The sequence below is a fragment of the Meles meles genome, chromosome 7 (assembly GCF_922984935.1).
Source record: "Meles meles chromosome 7, mMelMel3.1 paternal haplotype, whole genome shotgun sequence".
Lineage (NCBI taxonomy): Eukaryota > Metazoa > Chordata > Mammalia > Carnivora > Mustelidae > Meles > Meles meles.
In genome coordinates, this window is record NC_060072.1 from 78,866,087 (window position 1) to 78,873,087 (window position 7,001).

The window sequence follows — 7,001 nt, forward strand, 5'->3', positions numbered from 1 at the left end:
AATGGGATTGTCTGGTCTTCTCTTAACTACCCCAAGAAACACAGAGAGGTAATTATTTCTGCCCTAAATTAAGTCGGGGTTTTGATAGTAAATAAGAAGCAGGGGGAGACTGTGTACTAAGTAAAGAAATGCCACTGTCCACCATATATGCAATGTATGCTGACCTTTGTATTTAATGATTACTCAACTGTAATGTGCCTAAAAGGTTAATTTGTAAATTGGTATATATACCTAGTGGTTACATGTTAGTTTGTGCATAAACAAGATCAGAGAGTTATGATATAGCAGAAAAAGCATGATTGAATTCAGCCTTAGATTCTAATTGCATCCCCACACATTTATTTTTTATATTGAAAAAAGTAAAAATAATCCCTGTTTTTTGGTGATGCTTTAAAACAACACAGCTATGAAGTATGATATATATAAAGAGAGAAAATCAAGGTTTGAATTTGCCAATAACGTCATGTTTTAGCATCCACAGGGAGCTGATTCTAATTCTCATTACATGGCATTAGGCACGTTTGAGTTCCAGAGGTAGGAAACTCACACTTCTTACAGAATTAATTCTATTTCTAGAAATGTCTATCAGAAAGCTATTTCCTTTATTGACTCAAATCTCTCTTCTATTTTAGAGCCAACATTCTTAAAAAGTTAAAAACATCTCTTGGGATTTAGGGATGCCTGGGTGGCTCAGTCCATTAAATGCCTGCCTTCAGCTCAGGTCAAGATACCAGGGTTCTGGGATCGGGCCCCACATCCAGCTTCACACTGGGCTCCCTGCTTAGCTAGGAACCTGCTTCTCCTTCTCCTTCTGCTGCGCCCCCTGCTTGTGCTCTATCTCTCTGTGTCTGTGAAATAAATAAATAAAATGCTTTTTAAAAGAACATCTCTTGGAATTTAAATACACTGTATGAGAAATAGATACTTTTCTATTCATGGTGTTGGATTTGGAGTTGTTATTGTTAATGTAATTTTTGTTTTTTTCAAAGGCAAATATTTCCTCATATGTTTTCCATTGCAGTAATATTTCTCTTCAACATTTGTTGCCAGTGTGCTTCCAACAAATAACTGCCTTTATAAATTAACTTTGATATTAACTAATTAATGAATACGAATGTGTCCAGTTTTTCTATTTTCTCTCAAGGCAAGCACATCTGGTACTCAGAGGCATTGCTGCAATCTCACACAAAGAGGGTTAGTTGATGAAGCTTTTTGAATATCCCAAGTGCCAGTGAAAGTAACTTGGCTTCCTCTGAATACTCTATTTCATGCCCCAAATACTGTGTGAGTGTCTAAAACTGCACATGCCTTTATGATAGTTTTTTGCTTCCCTGATACGCAGGCCAATCTCAAAGGCATTCCTCTATCTTCTTGGTGCATTAACTGGATCCCAGGGTATCTTCCAAGCCTGATGTTTTCATGGAACTAAAAGTCAATAGGCTCATCTGCCCCACCGGAAGTAGCTTTGTCATCTGGCTTTAGGAAATTGGGTCATGTCTTACTGGTTTAAGTGAATTGGTAGTAAATCTTTCTTATGTTGCAGTGCAAAACACAATCATGAAAAGACTGCCTTTGTAAGGTAGAGAGACACATCTTTGGATTGATCCTTGGCTCATTTTACCCCCATATGCCGACCAGGAAGTTGTCAGTCTAACACCATTTATGGAACATCTATTATATACCAGATGTTTTATATTCATTATCTTTAATACTTGCAAGAACCACATGTAAGTTTTCTTTCCCCACTTAACAGATGTACTCCTAGGCTTAGAGAGATTCATTGAGATGCCCAAGGATGTGTAGCCCAGCAGAAGTGTGTCTTGGTTCTAAACCTGTGTGGATTCGTGGCCGTACACACCTGGTTTCCATGACCTAACGTCAGATTCCAGTTTCTATTCCATTCACTTATACTGTGGTCAAGGAACTTAGTGGGTTTTTTAAAATTTGCATTTATTATTTGTAGGATTTTCCCCCCTGAAATCATAAACAAGCTTTGAATTGGAACAAAACAAAACAGTGCTTGTACTCTAACATTTCCCAAAGCCAGAAAAGAAGAGTCCTTGAAAGGCTTCCTTGGGTTTTCTTTTAGTACATGTTAGCCATTCTGACTTTCAGCTCTTCCTCAATTGCAAAGATTTGTTTACTTACTAGAAAACAGAATGTTTTAAGCCAACTTATCAGTATTCCTTTGGGTAGAAGGGGAACTTAACTAGCATGCAAATGTGATTTAAAAGAAAAAATTATAATCTGGTTAATATTGCTTAATCATTTCCAGTGATTAGGCTCAGTCAGAAAAGAAAGAAGGCTAAGGCAAGATGTGCCAACACCGAGCTAGTAAAGAAAGGGGTCCAGAAGGGAATAGCTTATTGTATAAAATCATGATCTATTAGAATTTTTATGGACAGTAAACTCAATGGTTATTTGAATCTGACCCTCTCATCTTTATTGCTGATGGGAGTGCAACAGGAAAACAATTCCTTCACAATTTCCAATAGCAATTCTTCGGTTAAAAGCGTCAAATGAATGTTTAGAATGCTTAGAATATGAATTTGAGAGGTCATTTTCTGTGGCAAATTGTATGCAAGAAAAAATATTTTTTTTCCATGCAGACTCTAGAACAAAGAGCTTTCTTTCTATCCCTTTTTAAATTCATTCTAGTGTTAAGATGTAGAAATTGCATGCGCTTGGGGTGCGTGGATGGTTCAGTCATTAAGCTTCTGCCTTCAGCTGGGGTCATGATCCCAAGGTCCTGGGATGGAGCCTGCATTGGGCTCCCTATTCAGTGGGGAGCGTGCTTTTCCCTCTCCCACTCCACCAGCTTGTGTTCCTTCTCTCGCTGTGTCTCTCTCTGTCAAATAAATAAATAAAATCTTAAAAAAAAAAAAGAAATTACATGTGCTTTCAGAGTAAGTGATATATTACTTTTCAGAGAAGATATATATGTGTATATACCAACATGTAAAATGACATGAATTAAAGCAATAAAATAAAGATCAGAAATCACTAATTCTATGTAGGTATTTTCTTTTTACTAGCAAATTTCTACTTTCCAAAAAGAGCATATTTCTAAGAGTAGAACCTGAGAAACTTTGTCATGAAGATTTTTTATGATACCCTTCTTGTGTATAAATCTTCAGGTCACCAGTTGACTTCAGTTCAGCTTGTCCGGGACAAAGGCCAGAGTAGACAGTTATCCAGATTCAAGACTGCAAAAGTAAGCAGGAACTGGGGCCCACAGATGGAAAATCTAATTCACCTGCAGTGGCTACTGATCAATCCTTAGACAGAAGCAGGCTGGAGGTCAGACCTAGAAGATGGGGAGAGATTACAGTTTTTTACAGAGCTGGAGGCTTTAAAAAAAAAAAAAAACGGGTTGGATGCTATACAGTCATAGTGGGTTGAGAAAAAGAAAACAAGTGTGAAGGACATATAACAGGATGTTATTCCTATAGTCCTACTTTTCTCTTGTCCTCTTTCATTATATATCTTCCTCCCTTAATTGTATTTTCAGTTATCATGGACTAAAATAACATCTTTATGTTATGCTTGCTTCATTGGATTCAGAATAAAACCCGAAGTCTTTTCAGTGGTCTAAAGATCCTTCATTGTCTGGGCCTAGCTTCATCTTTCATTACTTTTCCCACCTTACCATACCTCTTGAACATCCTCTATGTACTGAATTTTCCAAGTTCTGTCTTATCTCATGCCTTTTACATGTGCTATTCACTGTGTCTAGAATGCACTTATTCCAAATTTCTACATGACTATCTCATTCTCTTCCTTTAAGTCTCAACTTCACTGTTACTATCCTTCCTGATCACTTTTCGTAATGCAGGCTCTCGTCTGATAATCCACTGGACCCTTGTTTCCTCCAAAAATGTTATTAAAATTTTCAACTGTTAATTTGTCTATTTTCTTTTTTCCTTGTTACCCTTACTACAATGTAAGCTCCATGGCTTCATTGTTGACCAGCATATCTCAACCTTTGTTAAATGAATGAATTGACCAATGCTCAAAAGCCTTGAGAAGGTACCATTTGAGAAGATGGAATAAGAGAGGCTTCTCTGGTTGGGGCAGTTTCCAAAGGGTTCTGGGTTTCTCACATTCAGGAAGAGGAGCTCCTCCAGGATTCCTTGTAAGCCCTGCCTTGTCTCAAAGGAATCTGTTTCATCCCTTGGATTAGTTCATTTTACTCACATTTTACCTGCCAATTGTTAAAGAAGAAATGGAACCATTGAACATTTCAAGAACTACGAAGGTCAGAGAAGCCTTATGCTAGTTGAAACAAATCCTCTTGGGTCCTCAACAGACTATTTATTGCTTAAGCTGACCTATTATCTTCACAGGGGCTTGAAGTAGAACCAGAAGAAACAGTCCAGTGGCAAAATGGGCTGCCATCAGGTGGCAGCAAAGAGTTGTTTCTTCTTGCATTTAAAGATACTAACTTTGCCCCCATTTAAAGGTATTGGGTTGGATATGATTGTTTTCTAGATATATATATATATATATATATATATATATATATATATATATAATATATATATTTGCTGGGTACAGTATACTTTATTGATGGTACATGACAAGGTAGGGCTCCCCAAGCCCCTCCCCTTCTTCAGGGGGTCTGGGATGGAAATAGTGGAGGTTGGGAGATTCTCAGTGTTTGGGGGGATAAGTTGGGGCAGGAATTCCCCAGCAGCTGAGGGCCTCTCTCTTCCTCTTGCTCTGGCTGGGGCTGGTGGTCCAGGGGGCTCTTACTCCTTGGAGGCCATGTGGACCATAATGTTCACCACCCAGTTGCTGTAGCCAAATTCATTGTCATACCAGGAAATGAGCTTGACAAAGTGATCATTGAAAGCAATGCCAGCCCCAGCATCGAAGGTAGAGGAGTGGGTGTCACTGTTGAAGTCGCAATAGACAACCTGGTCCTCGGTGTACCCCAGGATGCCCTTGAGGGGCCCTCTGATGCCTGCTTCACCACCTTCTTGATGTCATCATATTTGGCAGCTTTCTCCAGGCGGCAGGTCAGATCCACGACAGACACGTTGGGGGTGGGGACATGGAAGGCCATGCCAGTGATCTTCCCATTCAGCTCGGGAATGACCTTGCCTACAGCCTTGGGTGCACCAGTGGAAGCAGGGATGATGTTCTGGGCAGCCCCTCGGCCGTCATGCCACAGCTTCCCAGAGGGGCCATCCACAGTCTTCTGGGTGGCAGTGATGGCATGGACGGTGATCATGAGTCCCTCCACGATGCCAAAGTTGTCAAGGATGACCTTGGCCAGAGGAGCCAAGCAGTTGGTGGTACAGGAGGCATTGCTGACAATCTTGAGGGAGTTGTCATACTTCTCATGTTTCACACCCATCACAAACATGGGGGCATCAGCAGAAGGAGCGGAGATGATGACCCTCTTGGCCCTGCCCTTCAAGTGAGCCCCAGCCTTCTCCATGGTGTTGAAGACCCCAGTGGACTCCACAGCATACTCAGCACCAGCATCGCCCCATTTGATGTTGGCGGGATCTCGCTCCTGGAAGATGGAGATGGACTTCCTATTGATGACAAGCTTCCCATTCTCAGCCTTGACTGTGCCATGGAATTTGCCGTGGGTAGCATCATACTGGAACATGTAGACCATGTAGTTGAGATCAATGAAAGGGTCATTGATGGCAACAATATCCACTTTACCAGAGTTAAAAGCAGCCCTAGTGACCAGGTGCCCAATACGGCCGAATCCGTTCACTCCGACCTTCACCATCGTGTCTCGGGCACGCGGCTGGCTCTGCACCTGAAGATGCGGCTGTCTGTCGAACGGGGAAGAGCAGAGAACCTGTTTTCTAGATATATTTAAAGCATTAATGAATTTCCTCACTTGGCAGTTATATCTATTTACTTCAAACACCGTCAATTTGTAGAATCAATGGCGACATTCCATTGCATAAAGGAGTATATCTCTAGAAAAGAAAAAAATCTTAAATTTGGAAATTTATTGAATTCAAATGATAGGATTCCTCTTCTTAGAAAATTACTTTTTCTCTAAGAATCTTAGAATAAACATAGACTATATATGAGATAACTGTTATGATATAAATGCTTTATATTTGAAGATGAATTAATTCACTTGACGCCAATTTTAGTCAAAGAAAATAAGAAGTATGTGTGTTGTATCAGTAGCTTTCAATAGTAATATGCTAACATTTGTGTAATTTTATTAATTGTTATGATCATTTTGCTCTCCTGTTAGAACTGAACTACTTAGGATCGCATAAAAGCTTTTAACATTCTGAACCTGAATTAGCTTTACCAACAGTAACTATAATCATTTCCCTTTCTCTTCATCACCTAGTCTAGTCACAGAGATCTCACCAAGCCCCAAACATTTCATTCACTTCAGTGCTAGTCCCAGTTCTAGGAATAATCCACCTGCTCTTTCTACCTGACAAGCCCTACTTATTTTTCAAGACCCATAGCAAACCTCACTTCCTATGAAAGCTTTTCTCCCTTTCATTTTCCTTCAGGCAAAAAGACTCCATTTTTTAGAGTCTATATATAGTATGGCATTTCATTCAATCATTTATCTAGTAAATAATTATTATTTAATTAGCCAAGAACTACACTGGGTGCCAAGAAATACAATGATCATGTCACTGCTGTCATACATACTAGCAAAGTCAGGAGACATTAAATAAACAATTAATAGCATGATGAAGGGTATGAAAACATAGGAAAATATGTCTTTTACATATAATAGAGGTGTTCTTGGAGACTGAATCTAAAAATGAGAAGTTAGCCAGCCGAAGAGACAAGCCTTCCGGGCAGAGGAAAGAACATACACAAACCTCCTCAGTTAAAAGACGGTCTATGTTAGTTTGAGGAACCAGGAGAAGCCCCATGTGCTAGAGCAGCTCCCTCCCTTTATTTTCCTGTTCTAGTAAGGTTCACACCCTTCTATGTTTTGCATACATAATAACTTAAAGATTAAAATGGAATCTCCAAGCTGCAGAAAT

General features: G+C 39.7%; 1 pseudogene; it reads right to left on the bottom strand.

Annotated features, from left to right (window-relative positions):
- Positions 1-4,627: 4,627 nt before the first annotated feature.
- On the bottom strand, positions 4,628-5,782 carry LOC123946044 (annotated as a pseudogene).
- Positions 5,783-7,001: the final 1,219 nt, after the last annotated feature.